Source organism: Castor canadensis, chromosome 9 (assembly GCF_047511655.1).
Source record: "Castor canadensis chromosome 9, mCasCan1.hap1v2, whole genome shotgun sequence".
NCBI lineage: Eukaryota > Metazoa > Chordata > Mammalia > Rodentia > Castoridae > Castor > Castor canadensis.
This window is the reverse complement of record NC_133394.1, coordinates 4,686,602-4,712,277: the sequence shown is the minus strand read 5'-3', so window position 1 is coordinate 4,712,277 and position 25,676 is coordinate 4,686,602.

Below are 25,676 nucleotides of genomic sequence, written 5' to 3'. Positions count from 1 at the left end.
TCTACAATCTTCTATATTTGTCCCTTAAACTATATTGCTAGCAACTGTCTAAATTACTAACTTCATAATAATTCTTTGTATCTTATATCTTCTTCTACTTTAATTTTCCTTACATTTCTCTGAACACTTTTATTTTTTCTGTATATCAACTTATAAAATTTGACTTACCATTTTTGTTTTTAGTTAAAATTTCTCTAAAAATTAGATGATTAGAGGATAACATCCATAAAATCTGGAGATTTTCCATAAAGGGAAGGAGTATTTTTCTTGGTTTGTCTACAACTTTGTTATAATCCTTAGTTATTTTCTCTATAAACGTCTTAAACATGTTTATTGTAAATTTATTAGTAGGCAACTTATAATTCTTGCTGTTATTGCAGAATAGAATATAGTTGTATGTATATTTACTTTCATTATTACATTTTAGAATTGGTTACTTGTGTGTAGAATGATATTATTTCCAGATCTTGTTCTTATATTCGTCAACCTTGCTGAATTTTTTAATTAATTCTTACTATTTCTAGATTTCATTGGGTTGTGTAAACATTGCTAATCATATCATCATTAAATAAGTAACTTTCCAATTGCTATATTTAATTTACTTTTGTTGTTTTTTATTCTCTAGGACAGTAATGTATTCAATAAAGAGGCAATACCGAGCACCCTGTCTCTGTTTCTAACTTTGTGTTTTTGGAGTTCTACTTTAGGAATGAAGTTTTCTCTGTACCTCATAATGATAAGGAACTCCTCTCTATTAGGTGTTTCAAACTACTTTAAATGGGCTTTGTGTCACTGATAATTATTAACACGCATATGTATCTGATTCCATTTAAAATATATTGCTTTTTAAATGATCTTCTGTATTGTATTATGACATTTTTCTGAAGACAAACTATGTTTATATTTATTAGAAAAATTGTATATTTTGTTTTCTATAATTTGGTTACAAGACATTTCTATTCATATCTATAAATAAGATTGGCATAGATTTATTTCCTTGTTTTAGATTTTAAAAAGTATATTATTTTGAAGATAATTTTAATGTCAGGGCTTTTTAGTCTCACAAAAAATGAAATAGGTATATGGACTTCTTCTTGGTTTTTAGAAAATGAAAATGTAATAGGATTTTTATATTACACTAACATTTGGTAATGTATGTTTTTAAAACTACTTTGACCTGGTGCCTTTAGATGGAAATTCTCATATCAATTTCATGGTTTTGGTTTAGATAAGTTTTTAATTTATTCTTGACTAACTTTTGACATACTTTTATTTGAAATTGCCATTTTAAATCTGTCTTTCAAAATTTATTGGTGTGCATTTTTCTTTCACAGAGTTCTTTAACACTTTCATAACAATAATATGTAATGTATTATTAACATCTATCCTGGTTTAAAATTTTTAATTTATAAATTAATTTTTGTCTTAACATTTCATCTCTTCTATTTGCCTTAAGTTTAATCTGTTATCCTAATTTCTTGTGTGGAATACTTAGTTCATTGATTTTCTTGTATTTTTTATTAAAAACAATTGTAATATAAAAGATACTTTCAATTACAGAGTAAGCTTAAATTGCATATCACATCCAGAAGACTGAAAATGGGCTGTCATCTCACTTCAGTACAGCTGCTCCTCTGCACATGATAAAGACAATTTTCTATTAATATCTATTAAGTAAATTAAAATTTTCCAGTAAAAGAGACTTCTGAGTATAAGTAACAATATTTCTGTATTATTTTCACATTTTAGTCTCAAAAAGTCCAGCTGCTTTCACACTATCATTTTATGGAAAAATGCAATCACACTGAGGGTGTGTCAAGTAACTTTTATTTAACACCGTTTATGTTTTCTTAATGACAGCACTGGCTTAATGACGTCATTATGAAAGATACACAAGTTAAATAAAGAATAACAGAGGTCCGCACAGCAACCACATTGCTTATTTATTTAGTGTTAAGTCTAGTTTTTTCTGTGTGGTCAGTGTGTGCCACATCTGTTTGTAGTGGACCTAATTATTTCTTACAGAGAATTCGCAGATATATTGGAAACTCAAAGCCTATACTTTCATTTGAAGTTTAAAATGTTATTTGACAGTAGCCCTTGAAACAACCTCCTCCTCCTTTGCGCCAAAGTAGTTAGGAAGAGATTTAAAAAGATGCAATTGCACAGTGCTGTGGACTGGGACTCACTGTCAACTTATTGTCAGAATATGAGAGGAATTTCCGTTAACTACAAGGCCAAGGGGAGTGGATTAAACACACAGTCAGATGACACTGCTGGTCTGCTGCTGCCTGAGAGAAGATAGAAAGACCTTTATTTCTTCCTCTTTCTCTAATCCCTACATCAGAAACAAAGTCTGAACCAAGCAGAAAATTGAATAGCTATCCTTCTACGGACTACATGCTAAATGTAAGACAGTATTCAGCTGCTCATGAGTCCCCTGAACCCCGTGTCACATTCTTTGTCATTCATATATTGTGATTTTTAGACGGAGCTAGAGGAGGAAAGGATTATTGGGAATGCCTTGAATGCTAAGAATATGACTTCTACAGCAATAATGAGGAGGGTAAAATAGGATAAGCACTAATAGATCTGTGTTGTGCATTAAATTTGTTTAATAGACTCCATCTGTTAGGAGCGTTAGACACATTTCATGTAGGTGGGAGAGGACCAACATCAGAAGATGAAAATTCCCACTAGAAAAATGGCAAGTAAACAATGGAAACTGGACTGGGAATTATGTCTACTATACTTTGTGGCTTTGTGCAATTATACATCTAAAGTCACCTGATGTAGATATACCTCACTCAAAGGTAAACATAAGTGACAATATGAATGAAAGCTGCCATCTAAAATACCTCTGCCATCCATACACACATGCATATGGGGCTGCTATTACCCTGTATTATTTTCTGCCTAGGGCCTGTCACTGGTAACTATGATTTTGTTGCTTTCTCTCTTTTTTAAGTAGTGGTCTTGTTGAATAGATTCCACACTCATTGAATTCTGGGTTCTCTGTTTTGATCCTTCTTCCATTGTCCACTTATAGAAGAGTGCCTATGACACAATAAACTTGGCAAATATTTTAACAAATGAAACAGCAAAAAATGAATGAGTGGATCATGGGAATTCAGAGGAAAGAGTCTCGCTGAAACGATCTGTATTAACACTAGAAGATATACTTCAGATAGTTTAACACCCTTTAACAGAATATACAATGACATGTATGAAGAGGGAAAAAGACGTCATAAGCAACTGATTAAAAAAAAGAAAATAAAAATGTTAAAAGAGAGATTAAGACACTGACCTCTGCATGGATGGATGTCATTCTCTCATGTGACTCACAGGGTCATAACATCACCTTTGATCTGCCAGCCTTCACTGTGGTTTCTAGCACCTCTTCTAGCTGTGCTCAGATGACTAAGTAAACCATCAATGCCATGTGCACTTTGAAGTAAAAGGGGATTCATAAAGATTATCAGAATAAGAGAACTGGCACAAGGAGCATCTCCCTACTCTCTTACTTCCAACGGACTCTCCTGCAGACACACATCAGGAGGCTTGCATTGATTCTGTACCTCTGAGCCAGAGACAAGGTTATGGTGCTCCTGATGGTGCCTCTCCAGGATGTACAAAGTTCTTCCAGATCTTGGAGTGTTTACTTTCCACAGGACAAAACACATCTTTAGGGTCTTCAAACCACTCCTAATAAAATTTGTTTTATGACTCAGATGTACTGGAGCACTTGTGTGCTATACTCACATCAAACATGCTTGCAACTATATCTTACATCTGTAGTAAGGCTTCTCTACAAATAGAAGAATTGCTAAAGTTATTATATCCTATGGCAACTATTAGCATAAAATTAATCTTGGTTATATTTAAAGATAGTATGATATAGAAAAACACATCAATAATACCAATAACCAATTTAGGTCTCTTAACTGGAGTGAACAGAGAAGATATAAGGCAATGTAAAAATGGAAAGAACAGTATATAACAGAACTCAGAATAGCAGTCTTGATTAAGACTTAAAAGTATTCTTGACAAACTGGAATGTTTTCAGCAAATTACTGAAAATATAGCCACTAATTTACTATTTTGAATGTAATGCATTCTATAATAACATCATTAAGAAATTTCAAACAATTAGTGATATTCTCGGTAAAATTTTTGTTAGTTCGTGCCTTCATCAACTGGAACCAGTAAAATTGCTCAGAAGTGGTCTCATTGTACAATCCATCTGCATATCAAATTAAGTTGTAGACCTTAAATCAATACAGGTTTTAATTGTCAATTCTCAATAAAGATGGGTGAAAGTTTCCTGAAGGATACAATAGTAGAGTGATGCAAAAATTTTCTTTAACATATTTTTAGTTGGCTATAGCTGCTGTAACAATTTACTAAAGACTTTAGAACTCAGAAACCACAGGAATTTATTTCTGATAGTTTTAAAGGTCAGGCAGACCAAGATCAATGCGGCAGCAGATATGGTGTCTAGCAAGGTCCCACAGCTCAGGGATTGTTGTCCTCCCCTACAACCTGCAGGGCTAAGTAGCAAGAGCCCTTCACTAATCCCAGCCGGAGAGCATCTCCCTAATCTGTCTCTCTAATGCTCACCCCATAATGCCACCAACGAGGGGGTTACAAGTGCAACATGAATTTTGGGGAGTCCCAAAGATTTTATAATCACACATGCAAGTGCTGATCAACGTTTATGAAGGGAGACAGCAATGATCTCTAAATTTTGTATGTGGAAATTTTATTTTCATGTAAGTTAAAGAATAGTCTATATATACAACTCAAACGTATCCTACTCAAACTCTTATTTTTCAATTAAACATATACATCATCCAGGGTTCTTAGCAAAACAGCAAATCCACAAGTCAAGTTTGAGTAGTTTAATAGTTAATCGATTTTTTTACACAAGTTTCAGAACTGCTGGGAAGTGTAAGGAACATGATGTTTTTTCTGTACTTCTGAATACTGCTGATACCAACTTTGTCTCCCAACTATGAAATCATTACCAGGAACCAGATTCACTGCTATGGGGAACTGGTGGCCACTGCAGCTGGCTATGCAAAAGTCTATATTCTGGTCGCTGTTATGACAGCAAAAAATGCAGAACCCATGCTATCACATAACTCACTCCTGAATCAAATACTTATGTGGTGTTCTGACTGGAAAATTAAGTGACACACTCATGGTTTATTGGAATGGAGTATGGGTATCAGTTCTGATTTTTCTTTGTGAGGACCAATAAGATTTAACATAAAGGAATGTGTCCAAATTTTAAGAAGACTGTTCAAAGCTGAAAGACATTCATGAATACAGAAAATACCACTGGTAATAAACAAAAATAACACAGGAAAGCAAATTGACTGATGTCAAACAACTATTAATTAAACAATTAAACTAATTAAACAAGATTTATTCCTGCTAATGAAAAGATAAAACATTGACATCTCAAGAATGGGCAAGTCATGATACAACAAAATTCTCCATTTTTGTTTGATCATACATTTAGAAATCCCAAAAGATCCTCTGTTCTTAATATAGACTTGTGCAGCCTTGAAATTCTAGATTTGCACTGCCTGCCAAAGCTATCATTTTCTGGCCTACAGTTTCTAGCTAACTGTTTCTTAAGAATTAGAAAATTTATGTTTTGCATCGATTCTTTCAATCCATAATTCAGAATGAATTTGTTCTCATGATTAGTAACATCTGAAAAAACAAATGAATCTTCAATAAGTTGGCAAAAGGATATTGAACTTTTAACTTGTTTTGGAAAACAGTGCTGTGGGAATTACTGAACAAAATGGTTCAGGTGCAAGGATAATTACTGCACAAGAGATTTTTTTCATCTCCAGAAATGCAGCAGTGCATAGAGCATCACGATTGCTTGTTACCTTTCCAAGAAGCTTGAGTAGTGATTTCCTCATCTTTGAGGCTCTTGTTGAGTATGCAGTTATTGGATCAGAATATGTCCAGTGACAGCTGTGTACTGACAGACCATCTACTGCCTTGTAACGTGCCCTCCACTTATCCAACACTTTAAAGGCATAAAGTTTATTTCCTGTGGTCATTATGTAAGTGATAAGCAATAAAATGAGTTCCTAACATCTTGATCTCAATTTTTCCACAAGGAAAAAAGTAATTTAGAAATAATCTCCAAATATTCAAATTATCAATCTATACAAGTCGTATACAAAAATACAAATGTATTGGTGGTTGGATGTGGCTCTGCTCTTTTCTGATACTACCCAAAAATATAATCTAAATGTAACTTTAAACTTCAGACTTTAAGTGTGTGAAAGAAGTGTGTGGAAGACAGGGTGAAACTAAATGTTAATAAATATTTCAAAGTAGGATTTTGCTTTTCATATGTGTTTATGCATGTGTATGGAGATACATATATATCCATATATAAACACATATAATCTCTATGTTTGATTTAAATATGCCCAGAAAGCACAAAAATCATGCAAAAGAACAATAGATACTACTAAAATGATTTCATTATTGTCAGAGAATCGTTGAATCTGAATACAATCTACCGAGCAAAGAATTTATTTGCTAGTAGGTAACTGACAGTGAATGATTTGTATTATGACAACCACAAATAATTAGGAAGAGGCCAATAAAATATGAAATAGAAGCATGGATAAAATTCACTTACTGACTGTCAGATTAATTAAGATTTTACGTAATGTGACAGACATTGGGAGTTTGGAAACAAACTATTTTTGCAATTGCTTTGTATTCTTTTTGTAAAATTTGACATTAAAATTTTAGAAACTCCTACTGCTGATATTTAAAAATGACAATTATAAGTCATTTGTCCCTCAAAGATGTAGATAATGAGAGATACTTCTACGACTTTTATCACATTTAAATTGCAGTATTAAAAGACTTAACACACATAAACCATTTAAGTTTCCTGTCCCTGCTGTTCAATACATTATTGTATTATGGTTGCTTTCATTATTAATGCTATCAAAATATTTGTGTACATGTGAAAATTTTAGATTCATTTGCAAATATATATATGTGTGTCTAAGATGAGAAAATGTTATTACAGTTTTATTACTTTTTTACTTAGTTTTTAAAAAAATTTTTTTGAAGAGCATAATTATTTTATTATTGTTGTACTGGGGGTGCATTGTGATATGAACTAAATTTCTTACAGTGTATCATAACTGACTCATTCCTCCATCATTCTCCTTTATCCATTCTCCTCCATTCCTGGAACAGCTTCAACAGGTCTTATTTTTCTATTTTCATAAATGAGTATATAATATATCCACCATATTTGCTCTCCTTTACCCTTTCCATATATCTTCCCCCTTCCACTGATGCCAACTCCCAGACAGCAACTGTTTTCCGTTTTTGAAAAGGGACATTTTTGTTTGTATAAGATAGCTTCACAGGGAGTTTCACTGTGACACTTCCATATATATATATATATATATATATATGTTCTATGACCTGAATTCATTCATCCCCTCTATTTTTCTCCTTTCTGAGGTGATTTCAACAGGTTTAAAAATTCTATATTCATTCTTGTAGAGAGCATACATCACCCATATTCACTTTCTTACCTTCTTTCTTTTATCCTCCCACATCCATTAGTGACTTTTCCTTAGCTTGACCTGTTTTACATAATACTGCTGTTTTTGCACTGGGGCTATATTCTACATATGAGAGAAAACAGGAGATTTTGGCATAGAGCACAATTTTAAATTGCTACTTAACTTATTGGCTTATACTGAAATGCTGAAGAGAGAAAAATGAGATTATTAAATAACTGAGACTTTGCCTTGTGTATATTTCCCCTAGGCCAGTTAGATTTGTGAAAGTATGTTTGTTGCTATTAGCATTTTAAAAATAATAACATGCTTTACTAAGGATTCTGAAATGATGGTTTTCAGGTACAGAATGCTTCTTTATTACATTTTTTCCCAAAGTCCTGAATATTTGACTCTTGATTTGTATAAATCCAAGTCTTCTTCTCCATTTAAACATTAACTGTACTGGAGATGCAACACAGCTTTGGAGTGCCTACCTAGCATGTATAAGACCTTGGGTTTGATCCCCAGCCTCATTTTATGTAAATGTGTATTTATTTGCATATTTATGCATCATGTATATAATATGTATATAACTCATATCATATAATAATACATCATAAAATTACATTGTATTATATATATGGTGGTTATGTAACAGAACACACACACATGAAATTAACTGCTTGTAAAATTCCATTGTGAAATATAGCAAGTACTTAGTATGTAATTTTCATAATCCTAGTAAAACATTCTGTATTTCTCCCGTATTATATGTGCCTATTCTATCTGTTTTTTTGGAATTTATGTTGGTTAAACGGAAATGATATGTCAGCCCTATCCTTTCCTGCTTAGTCTATTGTGATCTGAAACAAAAATCTATTTTTATATCTGAACTTTAGACACTATTGTTTTTACAAGCCAGTCCTAATGTATCGTTTCTCACATTTTCTGCCAAACAAAAAAATAGACAAATTTGACTTCAAAGAAATTAAAAACTTTGTGTAGCAAAAGAAACTCAACAGAATAAGAATATAAAAAAATATAAATCACACATCTTATGAGAAATAAACACCCAGAACATACCAAGAAGTCATAAGCTCAACAACAAAATCCAAAAAGAAACTGATTCAAAAAGGACAAAAAGCTTGAGAAATTTTTCTGAAAGAGGTGTATAGATAGTAGATAAGCACATGTAAAGATGCTCAATGTCACTCATCTGAGGGAAATGAGAATCCAACCTATAGTGTCATCCTCCTTCACACCTACGACTGCTATTACCCCTAAATCAATCAATCAATCAATCAGTCAGAACAGGATGCAAGAACATGGGTATGGCTGTGGAATAATTGAATCACTAATGCAGTCATTGTTGCCAGAAGCTAAAATGGTGCAGCCATAATAAAAACAGTATGGGAATTCCCCAAGAAACTAAAAATGTATGTCATAGGACTGAATAATTCCACTTTGATGATAGACACGCAATGTCCTTCAATCAGCAAACCAAGCACATATGTTTACTCCCATGTTCACAGCATTATTCATAAGAAACAAAAGATAGAAGCAGACCAAGGTGTCCACTGATGAATGATAGATAATCAAAGTGTGCAGTACATAGCCAATTGAATATTATTTAACCTTAAAGAAGAAGGGAACTGTAGCATATGCTACAAAATTGTAAATATGTTAAATAAAATAATCCAGTCACAAAAAAGATGCTGTATTTATACAGCATTATATCCATTTATATCACCTCCTTTCATTAATCAAATCACAGTGCAAGAAAACCTAACAATGGCTGCCAGAAGCTGGAAGAAAGGAAGGATGGGGAATTATTGTTTATAATCTCTCTATATATTTATTTATTTGCTCCAAATTTAATTAATCAGAAAATTTTCAATGTAGTCATCAATATTTGACTAGTGTTAAGAATGGTTGAAAGTTATTACAGTATTTGTTAAGATTTGTTTCAACATTTTTCTTTTCTTATAACAGGATACCCTTAAATACGCTACTATATGTGTATAATTATTTAAATGTTTAAATTATTCAACTCTAATTTAATCTGATTTGGATCAACTTTTTGAATTAAAATCATTTAAAGTTCTTAAATTCAAGTCAAAGAAGATGAGTATTATGGTTAGGTGGAAACCTATAAAATAAAGGGGCTAACATTAACCTTGAAAACTTAATTATTGTGTATTAATATTCTTATTTTGTGTATTCCAATTATATTCCTAGGAAATCTGAGGAGCATCTGAAGAAAAAAAAAACTTTGGTTTGAATTTTTCATTTAAATAGTGTTTGGTAATTAAACAAAAGTTCTCTTTAACTGGTTTTCTTTTGTTAAATCCATTGAGCCTGATTGTTAAAATTCAAGCTCTAGAAATATTAGGATTTTCATTTTCTTTTTTATTGTAAATCAAACATGTAAACTCTCTAAAATTGTGACTAATTCTAGATAATCATTTAATAAATACTGTTAAATTATTTATTCATCATTGCAAATTTAATTTTATGACTTTTTAGGTTAAAAATGATATGTTCATTCACTAATGTTGAATCATCATTCCCTTACACATAAGAATGTATTGCATATTTTGGATGTATTAGCATAAACATGATTTATTTTTATATTAAAATATTCTTCATCAGGGATAAAAAATATAGCTTCAGTTTAACGTATGTGAAATAGCATATGGCGTGGAGAAAAATGGAGCAAAGGCACTCTCAGTGGTAATAAGTACAGTATTATAAAACTAGAAAGGTGTAGTGTGTAATTTTGAACTAATGCCTTCATCATTCCCTTTTATGAATGGAAAAATGCAAACAACCTAAGAAAAGAGCTAGTAAGCATTCTGCCTAGTGAGAGCATGTACAACTAAACATAAATGTTATGGAAAATTAACATATTATATATAGATGGTAGCTTTACACAGGAACTCTAATATCTTTAAAGCTGTTTCCCAATTTTACATTGTAAAAACAAACTACTTAACATGAAATAATTGCTAAACGAATAACATGCCACCATCAATATTATCATTCTTATTGGTAAATAAGCCCAACTTCAGTAGATACTAGCATAAACATGAGTTGCTGGGAATCTGTGGGAAGAACTTTGGGCTGTCAAGTCCTCAGTGTCCAGTAAGTACTGAATTCAATTGCTGAATAAACCAATTAAAACCTTTCTGGCCACTTGACATGGCCATGGAATGGGTCAATGTATTGACAATTATTTCATTTTTAAACTTGAAAAATTTTTTAAGTGTGGCTCCTATTGATTAACTAGAGATTGACAACATATAGGTCTCACAGCTGCAGAATGTCAGCCTAACTTATAGAATTATTATAATCTAAAGAAAGCTTTAGCTCTTACACAGGAGCAATGTTCTTTTAAATGAAAAGTGCTACAAATTTGGGGAAGGTGTATAGTAAAAGGAAATACTAAGTCGCTTAAGTGTTGCAATTAGCTTCAATAAATAATGAATGCTTGATAAATTATTTTAATATTAAACTGTAATTTTGACATTAATAAAAATAGCTACCATGTAAATGGGAAGGCTAACTCCCATGTTTTACCTACTGCTCGGAGCTCATGATGAGGCTGAAGGGGTATTCAAAACCCTCATTGTTTAGATTTTTTAAGAAGTCTCCAAATTTTTTTCCAGAGTGGTTATACCAGCTTGCATTCCCACCAGCAGTGGATTAAAAATCTAAACATAAACTTGCCATTTGATCCAGCAATCCCATTCCTGGGGATATACCCAAAGGAATGTGACACAGGTTACTCCAGAGGCACCTGCACACCCATGTTTATTGCGGCACTATTCACAATAGCCAAGTTATGGAAATAACAAAGATGCCCCACCACTGACGAATGGATCAAGAAAATGTGGTACTTGTATACAATGGAATTTTACTCAGCCATGAGGAAGAATGAAGTCTTATCATTTGCAGGTAAATGGATGGAAATAGAGAACATTATTCTGAGCAAGGTTAGCCAAGCTCAGACCACAAATTGTATGTTCTCGCTCGTGTGTGGACTTTAGATCTAGGGCAAATGCAGCAATGTGGTTGGACTGGGACCACATGACAAGGGGGTGGCACATATGGGTGATATAGAAATACGTAGAAAACCCCAAACATGAAAGCATTTGATGTCTCCACTCCAGAGGAACTAATACAGAAACCTTAAAGTGACAGAGGTTAACATGAGAAGGGGATCAGGAACCAGGGTAAAGATCAGTTAGAGATGAATCAACATGGGTCATAACACGTGTACATGAAAGCAATGCTAGGAATATTTCTGTATAGCTATCCTCAACTCAGCTAGCAAAAACACTTTGTCTTCCTTATTAGGCTTGTCTCTTTTCTTCAACAAAACTAGTGATAAAGGCAGAACAAGACCTTCCTGGAACTGAGGGGGGGAAGTGGAGAGAGAGGGTAGGAGGGGGACAGGAGGGAGAAATGAACCAAACATGTATGCACATGTGAATAAATGAATAAAAAAAGATATAAAATGAAAACAAGGAAACTAGATGTGACACTTTAAAATGATAAAAAGATTTCAAATATGTGCTAATAAAGTGGTGAAAACTTAGATAAAACGGCTAAATTTGTATAACATAACCAAATGTCAAATATGATACAGAAAGAAAAAAATACAATACCTAAATATCCACACACACACACACACACACACACACACACACACACACACACACACACAAAAACCCTCTTTGTATTCACAAAGAAAGTGATGTTCCCAGGGGCTGACGTTCAACAGAACGAGTTGAGAGGCACCAGACCCATTAAAATCTGTCTGGCTCCAAAGGCTGCCTTACTTTCTATACCATTCTGCAAGCACTCAACAGAATCATCAGTGTTTTACTCATCTGTCATTTTAAAATGCAGTTCTTCAAAAAAAAGTGTCATACTTTAATTGATGATGCAAATATCTAAAATTTCTTAACTCCAATATATTTCAACAAATTCACAGATAAATTCATGGGCCACGGATGAGGATTGAAGTTGCCTAATGTGGACAACTCATTTCTCTGAACTTCATGCTCCAGTTTTTTATATTTAAAATGAGTTAATGAGTAGGTGATAAGGTTAATTAATTAATAGACATAACTTGGAGTCTGAGACATACTTGGTTCTGGCATATCAATCATTTATTATCATTAATATTATAAGAATAAATTTTATTGTCCAAATTATTTTTTGTTATTTATGGCAATTTTGTGTGGAACCCTGAATTATATCAAATCAAGTGATAGAAAGGAATCTATTGTGTACCTTTCAAAAGGAGAATTTTATATCAGTGCAATCTTTCTTTGTATTATTTCCCATAGTCTTTATCATACTGTTTTAAAATGATGATTGTCATAGCATACTTATATAAGTAAATCATGTGAAATGTTTACAGTTTTAATATATGAAAAAATAGATATATAGGTATTAAATCTTTTCAGTTATTACAGATTATAACATGTTCACAGTTCCTTCCATATTTAATATTAACCAAAATAAATGACACTATGCCACCCACACTGTAGGTGATTAGTATATATTTGCTACATTAAAGTGAGACATTAAACTTTTCTGTTACAATTTGAAACTGTGTGCAAGGGCTTATTCAACTGCACTATGTAAGCTTGAGTATCCTATCTCACTCACAGTCTAAGCACTGAAGTTCTATAATTTCAGAAAACATGATCTCGGGGCCCACTGTGCCTGTCAGCCACACCGGGAAGGTGCATTCGAAACAATTTTACAGCTCTCAAGAACTCTGCCAGAATGGGGGAGCTGAAATTTTATTAATTTGTGTCCATAGCAGAATTGGTCCTTTTGAAAGAAAGCATTCTTTCATGATCTTCAATTGTGCTGATCCAGAGCTGTGACACATTAAACAGTCTGAGGTTTCCCAGTTTCTGGTTCTGATACATGACAGTCATGTCCTGACTCAGGCCCAATAAATAAACAATGGTTTATTCACCTGTGAGACTAACCATAGGTGTGTCTCACCGGGAATTAACACAACCATGAACTGGTGTAAATTGGATTGTCAGATTTTGGTGCTTACCCATCACCTCTAGGTTTTGTGATTGCTGTGATTTCTTTCAGCATCTCTTGTGTCTATTTCATTAATTGTGTTAGTTTCAAAGGAGTTTAATTTGAGGGGAGATTATTTTATATAACAAAGCAAGTGTTTCCACAAGCTATCTTCATTTCTCCACAAATGGAAAGTTTACTTTCTCCAAGATTTCCTTTCAAATAAGTAAGTTAGTTTTAAGACAAGCTTCCTATATTTCCTATATTGCATGAAACATTGCAGAAAATATGTATTTTGTAAGACCGGAGTATATAGGAAATTAGGATATAAATATTTTCTTCATTATATCCCATGAAAAGCAAAAGATAATTCAAACAAGCAAAAAAAGCAGATATGCATAGAAATAAATGAAATAAAATTTTCCATTAATTGTCATTGTGGAAATGAACCACACTGTTTATAGGAATGTATTTTTACATTAAGAAGAAAGCTTTTGAGAAAAAAGGAAAACAAGTAAATCATTTTTAAATTCTCCATACAGCTTAATTGTGAGCACTTAACAGAAAAAATAGTGAAATAGCAAGCTAATTTCATCATTATTTTCCAGATAAAATATTTAGCAAATAATTGAAATAGTCAGATAATCAAAAACTGGAAGCTCTATTAACTACATGAATGCAAAATAAAAATAAACTTCACACTACATATTGTTAAACTTTATCAAAATACAGAGGTTTATTAACCTCAGTTATATCATACCAACAGTTTTAACCAGATTTGAGAGCCTTACTTTATAATTGAAAGCAGAGTTTCATTAATACAATTTAAAAAGTAGGTTTTTTTGTTTTCAGAAGTAATCTGGAAAATGCTTATGTTGTTTTAAGCTGGACTATAGCACAGTACTTCTCACTCTTTCTCTCTCTGTTCCTCTCTCTCTCTTTCTCTCTCTCTGATAAATTGCTTGGCATAGGCCTCGGTAGAAAGATACCAAATTTTAAAATTTATTATTGTCAATAGTTTGCATGACCTTTACCTTCACTGCCTCGTGGCTGGCTGTCAGTGCTAACCCAAGGCTGCACTCTCAATGACAAAATGAAAGGCTTTGCATATTGAATCGTGGGTCTCCTTGAAAGAGCTCAGCTATCACAGTCATTTATTCCCATTGTCACAGCAAGGTCCATTATGAGAGCCCATTTGTCTTTACTTGAAGATGAAGAGTGGAGAAACTCCACTTCTGCCTTGAATCAAGTACTAACTACTTCAGAGTCCCCAGATATATCACTGAGCTGAACTGTTGTAGGTCTGAAATTCCCCCCTGCCTCCCCTGCCTCCCTCTTTTGCTCTGGGCAATGCTTCTTTAAGAGTTTGCTTCACCTTCATAATACACAATTTCGGTGCCAGGTAAAAATCACTTTATCATACACCTGGGAGTCTCATTTGATCTAGGCTTTTTGTCTTTTTCTTTTTCTCCTCAGCTTAAAATGACAAGGTAAAGTACTAGCAGAATTTTGAAAAACAGCTTCTTTTACCTATGTAGACTAATAATACCTGCAGGAGTCATACTAACAACTCGCTAAAAAATAAGTTAGTACAGTTCATTTTGAAGACTAATTATTTACTTATGATATATTATGCAAAAAAGTATTATTATTTTCTTAGTCAATAATTAGTCAAAATACATAACAGTACCTGGATGCTGTATTGGACTAAATATCACAATTTATAGATAACACAGGAGATTATACAAAATCAAGATAGGCAGCAAACATTGTTATGCACATTAGTTGGTGCTTTTGCACCAATTCCAATTCAGATAACTGTGATAAAGGAGCAGTTTGATGTGCAAAATCCCATTTTCCAGAAGTGTTCTACCCTGAATAACTTCAGACCAAGACCTTTTTTATGGATACTTTATTCCCTCTTCAACAGAAAAAAAAAATGTATTTCAGATTTTAGTCTATTTTGAAGGAAAAAGCAAAGAAGAAAAGAACTTTTACTTGTCAATGCACCTGAACCTTGGCTGTCTGCAGAGGTAATGCTCAGTGGAGTGCAGAAGAGGAAAAAGATGCTCAGGCCTTTGAAAGAGGAGAAAGGTCTGGGGATATGCAGTACTTTCAGAGGTCTTCTGGAACAAATATCCAAACATTTGCTATCTTAAAACAGTTCTATAGGACAGAATTCCAAAACTGAGGGGTCAGAAGGGCTGTGCACTGTCTGTAGACCTGGGGATTTCACCTGTATATTCTAGCTTCTGGTGATCACCATCCTTCCGGGGCCCTCCTTCATATCTATTCCTTGGCTCAGGACAGAATAATTTACTCATGTCAGTGCCTTTCTTCACATCCTCATCTATTGTGTCAACGTCTCTAATCTACCTCAAACTCTGTTTTACAAGGATATGTGTGAAGGTGGTTAGAGCCCACCCTGATCACGTCAAAGACCTTGATCGTATTTGTAAACACCTTTTTTAAAGAAGTAAGGTCAAATTTACAAATTTCAGGAATTAGCACGTAGTTACCTTTCTAGGATGTGTATGACATTTTTCAGCATAGCATCAGCTATTTACCACTACTGGCAGGAAAGTTGAAAGAAGAGGTCTTCTCTAAAGGGTCACCTTTTACGTGACAGAAATTATGATAAAAGATAGTCCTCAAATATCCCCATAGTTGAGAAACAGAAAAAAAAAGTTTTGGACAAGTCTAACAAAATGATTTTTCATCAAATAATTATTGAGATATACTGCAAGCACCAAATAATTTAGAAAAGAATGTATTTTTTGTACAAATTCCAAAAACATCCTTCAAAAATACTCATTTTTATTTTGTTCTGGTCCATGCAAAATAAGAACTGAGAAAACTGGTATTTTTACTTTTCCTAATATTTTGTGTAGAAACAAAATACACAGAAGTTAGATGGGGCATGTTACATGTAATACAATTTCATGACTAATATGGAAAACCGGGCATGACTTACAATCATTTTCCATATGCAAAAACCAACCTCTTAAAAGGAGTAGAGTTATTTAATTAGCTGGCAGTTCTTGGTTGTCCCTTTGAAAAAAAGTGCTTTCTGTAAACCTTTTGTGTTTTTTTAAAAAGCCATACTAAGTAACTTTGATGTAAAAATGTGCAAGGAGACTTCAGCAGCTAAAATGCAAAGCAGGGCTGCTTTTCTATAGCTATTCTTGGGTGCTCTCAAATCAAGCTTTTTTGAGTCCTAGATTGGCTGCTCCAACTCGCCCTTATTTACATAAACTCTGGGCTTTTGCAGTCATCATCACTGTGCCAAGGAGTTCTTCCGCATGCATTCTGATTAGTCCTGTGTGAAAATGCATAAATTTCTCATCCAATCAAAGGCTGACCTGGGGGAAACTGGCAGGGAGTGGGTAGAGCAGGAGATTACTAAATTGGCAATCCCCTTTTAACTCCAATAGTCATTTGGATGAAATGAACCCGATCTTAAAGAGGGCAGCAGTATTGCTCTAAATAGAAATAGAATGAAATGTCTTTGACTTGGGAAAGGCTACTGCAACAAGAAACATGCAAAGAATCATTGTGAACAGAAGATCGAAGTTCAATGTGGGTGCTTTTCTAGAATAAACATCGAAGAACGTGTATTTTATGTAATCAGGCATTCTTGATATTTTAAATAACTGATTCATTGTCATTTGTTTTCTTCAATAACTTCTATCAAATTTATATTGGAGAAATTTGATAAAGAGGGTAAATTGTATAGGTCATTTATAAATTTAGTTATATATTTTGGGGAGATACAGGGTTTCAAGACAAGGTTTTGTCATGTAGCACAGGTTGGCATGTAATTTGCTCTATAGCCCAGAGGGGCTTTGAGCTAGAGATCCTCCTGCCTAGGACTCTCAAGTGCTGTTGTTAGGGCAAGGTGCACCATATCCGGCATGTTAGACGTTTCTAGGGCACCTGTTTAAAAATACACTCACCTGTCATCCTAGCTACTCAAGAAGCAGAGATCAGGAGGATCGGGCTTTGAAGCCAGCCTGAGGCAAATAGTTAGGGAGACTCTATTTCAAAAAAACCCTTCAGCAAAATGGGCTGGTGGAGTGGCTCAAGGCTTAGGCCCTGAGTTCAAACCCTGGTACCACAAAAAAAAAAAAAAAAACCCTCAACAATGAGGTAAACACACCCACGCATTTGTATGAAGTCTATTTCAAGTAAATGTGAATATTTGGCATTTTAAACTGTGGAATGTAAGGAAGAATGATCATATTATGTAAAATGTAATAAGAGATTAATATCCCTGCACTTAACATGAAGATTTGAGAAGTATTGTAAAATAAGTTTGTAGTACTTTCTCTATTAATAGAAAATACACGAGATCAGAAGCTTTTATTTAATCTGATAATGGCTAATGTCCTCACAAACAGTAATTTTATTAAGTATAAGGAAGAATATTTTTAAATTTTTCCAATCTTTTCAAAACCAAGTATATCTAAGGTCAAATTAATCACATATTACCAGTTGCAGTGGCTGGGAATTTAGACTAAAACAGCAGAGACAGTATTTATACATATTGATGCGAACTTATAACGTACCTAAATAAAAAGTGTTTGAATAACACAATTATTATTAATTAAAGATGGAAAATGTTATATGATATTCAAAATTATTTTGTTTGAAATATAATAAACAAATATGAGCACTTAGGGTGTCTGTAAATGAGCCTCATTGTAAGGAAATGTTAGAACTAAGGTAAGTGTTAAAGAAAACCAGAGCAGGACGTACTTAAAATGGTAAAACCAGACTTCATTAAGGAAGTTGATTGCTCCAGTGTCCAATGCCAGAGGAGGACTCTAGCTTCAAATTCATGGAGAACAGCAAAGATCATCTCTATGCCAACCACAAGAATAGAAGCCCAAACATGTCTTCCCCTTGCATCTTGTAATCAAAGCCACTAAGGAAAAAAACATCAAGGCCAAGCACCAGTCGAGATGCTACTTTCCTCACACACAAGAGACAGGAAGATCAGCAACAACAGTCTGTGCAGGGCACTTGGTCTGTTAACAACCCTCTTTGTCCTATAGTGTGCAAATATTGAAAGCTGTAGCATAACAATGAGTCTGAAACAGGGAAAGATATTTCCACATAAGGCATTAAGTCTGATTCAGGGTGTGTGTATTCTTTATGTGTTGTTAAGGAATATTATGGGCTAAGAGACCCACTCGTATTGGTTGAAGGGGAATCCAAACAGTGTGCACTTAACAGACTGCCTTTCCCAACACAGTGCAATAGGGGAAAAGAAAGCTGCATGTAGGACTGGGCTGAGTTTGAGGTACAAGGAAATTAGGGTTGTATAGCCAAGGAACAGGTTAGAGGGGGGTCTGTAGGCAGAAAACTATTAGAAGGGGAAATCAAGGGAAGAGGAGCTTCTTGCTAGATGGAGCAAACAGGATTCTTGCTGAAGGTAGGCTACTGTGATCAGATAGCCCATGGATACATGGGAGAGGATGAAAGATCTAGCTAGATTTTGAAAGTGACTGTTTACCAAGTGTCAGGAATTCTGACTAAACTGACCTGGCAGGATTCTGGCTAAAACTGGGGTCTGAATGTCTCCAAGGATGGTGCTTACTCAAAAAGAGGACTTAAATGGCAGACGTTTGTCAGAATAGATCTACAATGATGATTTTAGCTATCTGTGTCAATATGGGGATATACATTATATATATATATATATATATATATATATATATATATATATATATATATATATATATGTATTTATGAGCTGGATTCCAAAGTTCCTTCCTCGAGTGGAGTCCATCAAAGTACAAAGCAAGTTCACTACATTAAAACTGGAAATGGCAGAGGAAACAAAGGAATGAAAGTGGCTTCTCTGAAGGATTAATTGGGCCATTAGAGGCGCATAGTAACCTGATGCCCTAATTACCTATGCTTTATATAGAAAGCTCTGCCTACAAAGGCATCCAAAGATTCCTTTTTTAAAGGTACTGCTACAAAATGTTTAACTTGTGTGAAGACAAGTACTTGACTTCTCCAGAAAAAGAAAAGAACATGAAGCAGTGTAGAAGGCATTCTCTTCTGTCTTGGTCCTCTACAGTGATTTAGCTTTTGTTTCCTTCTGTTCTGTTCTTCTTCCTTCTCTTCCTCCTCCTCTTCTTCTTCCTGCTCCTCTTTGTCCTCATCCTTTTTCTTTCTATGGTAATATTTGAAGTTGAGGCAAGAAACAACAAAAATGATAAAGGAGTACAAGATAGTTGTCAATTACAGTCTTTCTTTTGGAAGTGCTAATCTTAGAGTTCTTCCAACACTTCCCCTTTCCAACATAAATCAAGCCCCAGACCTGCCATCCCCTTCCTGTCATCAGATCACTATCACTCTCAAAAAAATAAAGGAGCACAAATTCAACAAGCTTGTCTCTACTTTTCTTTTTTCTTTTCCAGTAGAAACAAGTCATTTTCCATGCTTATTGTACTTGATTAATCATTTCCCCCGTTCTTACAGTGTAGTTTCCTTCAATTACAGTCATCAGAGACCACTTAATGTCAACTTCAATTCTTATTGGTGTGTCACTCCTCCACAATAGTCTATCTTTCTGAAACTGATTTTGTATTTTGTCGAAAACTGGTCTTCTTTTGTTTTGTTGACTGGTTTTTTGCATTCTGTTTCATGGACTACTGTGTCTTTTTCCTACATCTACATATCACTGATCCTCAATACTCTGGATTATTTCCTCTTCCAAATCTAAATTTTCTACCTGTGCAATCAGAGCTCTAGAACAAACATTCCCTGTCCAGCAACAGCTACATCAGAACAGAGTACAAAAATCAGAATCACTGCTTGAGGCTCCAAACAGACATTTAGATGCGGAGGTGGAGTCTCTCATGTAGGTTTTCCATCATTCACTCTCTGTGGAGGACGTTGTTCATTTTAGTTATTATTTTACTTTTCACCTAACTAAGATCTGAAAACATTTTATTAGTTCAGAACACCCTGGATGCTTTTTTAAGTGGTAAAACTGTATTAAAAAAAGGAAGTCAAAAAAATGTCTCCCTGATGCCTATAAGTCAAAAGACAACACATTATGCTCCCTTGGGAGTTACATAGCAGATTTCAGAGTTTGAATCCACAGAGAGCAGCAGGGAAATTCAGGTAATACCGGGAAATTTTAGTGGCACTGTTAACTGTGACAGTGCAAGAGGCCAGCAACAGGAGTGCCACAGAGGTACATTACACAGGTACCTCTGGTGTGGCATAACACTAAATTATCTCTGCCTGACCTTCTTAGGCCTCTGTCAAATATTTGAAACTGGTTCTGAAGGCCCCATTGATTTTGGAAGCTATTCTATAATGTTCCAACAATGCCAATATCCATTATTTGGGAAAAGCAAAAACAGACAGATCTCATCCATCAGACTCCCTTCTAAGTAAGCTACACACTACATATCTTCCTTCCATAGTGTCCAGCTGTCTTCTTGACACTTACACTGTCCAGTTCTCTGGATGTTGTGGCCATAGAACTTAGTCAAAAACATAATAACAAATTAAGCATCATCCCTACTGGAAAGGAGGGAATTAAACTGTATCAATTTGAAAATGAAATAGTCTTATATTTATAAAATTATACAAGACCCACTGAAAACTATTAAAACTAAAAAAGTCTTACTTTTACATGGTACAAGATCATCATACCCCAAATTAAGGAAACATTTCTTTTAGAGTAATATTAAAGAAGAATAAGTACTTTTCCTTAAATTTACAAAAAAGTGTAAGATGTGCATAGAGAAGAAAGCAAAACACTGTTGAAAAACTTAAAATCCTAAAAGAAAATTTAATTCTAAATAGAAAAAACTGTATCTTGTCAAAATTTGGATGACTTTCTGTTACGAAGATGGCAAAACCTTTCTGAATAACCTACACAATCAACACAATCCCTATGAAAATCTTACCTCTCTTTCTCCAAAGAAATTGATAATGTATTTTAAAAATTCATATGAGAAATATAAGGCAAAAAATAGACAAAACAATCTTAAAGAATCAAATTGGATGAACCCCTACTTTCTGGTAACACAATTTACCAAAAAGCTGGGAAAATCATGATAGTAGAGAATTTCCATAGAATTGACATAGGGACATACACAGCAAAGGAATAAAACTGAGAGTCCAGATTTGATCAGTTGTTTTTCTACATTAGTGCCAAGGCAGTCAAATGAGGAAGCAATAGGGTTTTGTTTTGTTTTCAGCAAATCATGCTGGGACTACTAGAGATCCAATGCTGAGAAGGAACTTGGGACCCCTATCTCACACATACACAAAAATTACCTCAAAGTGGATCACAGATATAAAAGTAAGAGCAAAACGTATAAGACTGCCAGAAGATAACAGAGAAGATCATTGTGACCTCAGATGTGATACCAAAAGCATATATGACAAGAAAAAGTATATAAACTGGACTATCTCTTAAATAAATACCTTTGTGCTACAAACAATACAATCAAGAAAGTAAAAAGACAATGTAGGGTATAGGAGAAGTGTTTGAGAATCATAAAGCTGGTGTACGGATCAAGCAAAGACCTCGTACTAATAAAGCATGAGTAGACAAGTAACCCAATTAAACAAGGGCAAAGAAGTTGCATAGATGCTTTTCCTAATAAGATCTACACATAAACAATAGGAAGAGATACTCCACTTGAATAATCATGCAGAGAATGAAAATCCAGAGCATCATGAGTTTCCACACTCATTACAATAGTCTCAGTGGAAAAGCAAACTTTCAGACTGGTGTCAATGTGAAGAAATGAGAATTCATATGCATCGTCCTTGAGAACGTAAAATTATGCAAGCACTTCAGAATAAAACTGGCAATGTTACCATATATTTACCATATGACTCAACAATTGCACTCCTACCCATAAATCCAGGAGCAAAGAAAAGTTACATCCACATAAAAATTTTAAATGGGAATGTTTAGACTCATACAATTTACAATTATAAAAAAGCACAGACAGCTCAAATATCCATCTACTGACAGATAAATGAGTGTGACATATTCATACACTGGAATATTATTTGACTATATAAAGAAATAATGTCTTGATACATGACATCACATGAATGAACTTGAAAATTTTGAGCACAGTGAAAAAAGCCAGAAACAAATGGCCATCTCTTTTCTGATTCCATTTATATGAAATTTCTGTGATAGCCTAATCTCTTTACACAGTGTCAGATTGCTTAGGTCACAGTAGATTTGAGGAGGGTAACAATAGCCACTAATGGATATGGGGGTTCTTTTGAGATGTGATTAAAAAATAGCACAAAATTAAACTGCATGGATTGTTGTACAGGTATGTGAATATGCAATAAAAATATTGAATTGCATTTTACAAATGTGAAATTTGTGATATGTAAATTGAAGCTAGATTAAACTTTAAAGTTGAGATTCATCTATTATAAAAGACATGTCAGTTCATATTTTTCTTTCTTTCTGAACAACTTATTCTATATTCCTTATATAGTATGCTCCTTGTAACACTGGTGCTTTTCACTGTTACTGTTTTCAGATTTTACCTGTAAAAAATAGGTATACACATCTTCCTCATATCAGAAAGATTTTCACAATGAAGAGTGATTTTGCACTGTGAGGGTGAATCCCATTTTCCACGTTTTTATATAAATCATGGACTTCTACATGGTTTCTCTTGTTAAAATTTCATATTCATTTTTCAAATTCATTTTGAAGCTTCTAGCTACATTGTGAGATTTTACCCTAAATCTTTTGCCCTTTGCTAATGTCTGTATCATCTTTACTGACAGCATGCTTTTAAGTACTAGTCAGTGACCCTGTAGTATATCTGCTCAGCCACTCTTTTCTTTTACATGGGGTTCTATGATTTTGCTCAGTTATTTTCCCATGTCTGTGGAGATTAGAGCTGAAAATATAGATCAGATCACTTCTTTCAAGATGTATTCCTCACTCTTCATTTTACTTCTACTCTATATTAAGAATTCATCTTACCAGTGTTGTCATGGTGGCCACAGTTACAAACATAAAAAGCTCAGATGAGACATGAGACAAGAAAGCATGCACCATAAGCAAATATTAAACATCAATGAGTTCTGCTTTATGTATTTGCTCCTTTAACTTAGCTTAAAAAGTGCTTTAGATTTGCAAAAGAGGTCAACAAAAATATGTAAACAAACTAAGAAATAAAATGAAATGGGAGCAAGATAAGTAATAATAGAAAAATTTAAATGGAGGCTTAAGGTAGACTTAACGAAAATTACTTAAATTCAAATTCTACATATTTGTTAGAGTTGAGCTACAAAATTGGATCCAATATTTCTGGACAGATACTGCCAATCTAAACACACAGTGCAATAATTTATTCAACAAATATCATTGATTACCTTTATACATCAAGAATTCTTATGGACACTTAGAAAAGTCTGTTTAAGGAAAAGCATCCTTACCTTTGTGGAGCTCATTTTAGTTACATAATATAGACAAGAAAGTAAACTTATAAATAAATTAGTTCCATACTATGCTAATGGAGGAAAATTCTATCAGAAGTCTGAAAGTAGCATTGGATGGATGGGGTGGGGATTAGAGCAAGTATTTAAATAGAGCTTCAGAGTGTCAAGTAAGGCTTGACGGAGAAGATGTCATTCTAATAGACTGTTACGGAGTCAAAGGGAGTCCTGTGAAGGAAGAGTGTAATGAGAAAAGGGAAATAGGGCAGATTCGAGCAGAGTAGTGGCACACTTTGACCTAACATTTGTGTCTTTCTAGCTATTCCATGAGGAATAAGAAGGTATAGTGAAAGAACAAGTTCAGTCAGGAGGAATAATCTAGGCTTGAGCACGTGTGTATGTGTGAGTTAGTAAGTACAATAAGTATTTTAATACTATAAATATCATGTGTGTACATTTAATACAATGCAGAAAGAGCAAACATAGTTTGACAAGCAGATAACAATGCTATCTGAGGGTAGTATCAATATACATAGACAATGTTTCTATAAACTGCATTTAAATCATGAAAAACTGCAAAAATAATAATCATAATAGTAACCTAGTAGGTCAAACTCTCAGCTATCAGAAGGGTTGCTAATAAGAATCAGTAACAACTGTGTAACTATTTTGTTATGTACAGGACACATAGATACACTCTTGCTCTCTTACTGATAACACGTGTGTGACTGATAGCTTCACCATAACCATCGTCCTGTGTTGGACCATCTCCAAAGAATTCAAGAAAAGCCCTTAATATTGATTACTCAGGTTCAGACTACCTGTTCCATCCCTTCTAGGATTATACTGGTGTAACCTCCAAGTAAGGTGGATACAGGAGAAAAGATGAGCCAAGCTTTATCAACATACCTTAATAATAAAGGTGGGCACTTTTTACCCAATGTATGCAAACTCACGTTCTTCTTGTTGTACTGAGGGTACATTGTGACATTTGCAAAATTTCTTACAAGTTATCGTGGTTGAGTTCACCACCTCCATTGTTCTCCTTCCCCCCACCCTCCAATTCCTGGAATAGTTTCAACGGTTCTCATTTTTCCATTTACATACAGGTATACAGAATATTTCAACCATATTCACCCTCCACCCCCCCCCCTTTCCTTACATCCTCCTCCCTCCCACTGGTCTCCACCTTTCAGATAGGACCTTTTCCTGTTCTCTGCTTTTACTTAAAAAATGGCATTTTTGTTTGTTTAAGATAGCTATACAGGGTGTTTCATTGGGACATTTCCATGTATATATGTATTATAATCAGAATTGGTTATTCTATATTCATTGTTATGTAGAAAACACATCAACCATATTTACCTTCTAAACCAAAGGCTGTATGTTTTGTCTCATATGGGGAATATAGAGCCAATACAAATACAAGCAATATTACGAGCTACAGGTCACACTAAGAGAAGGCCTCTAACGGGAGTGCGGGTAAAAGAAGGAAGTTAAGAAGGTGAATGTGGGTGATCTACTTCTTAAACAAGAATGAATATAAAATTTTTAAACCTGTTGAAGTCTTCACTTTCTTAAAAT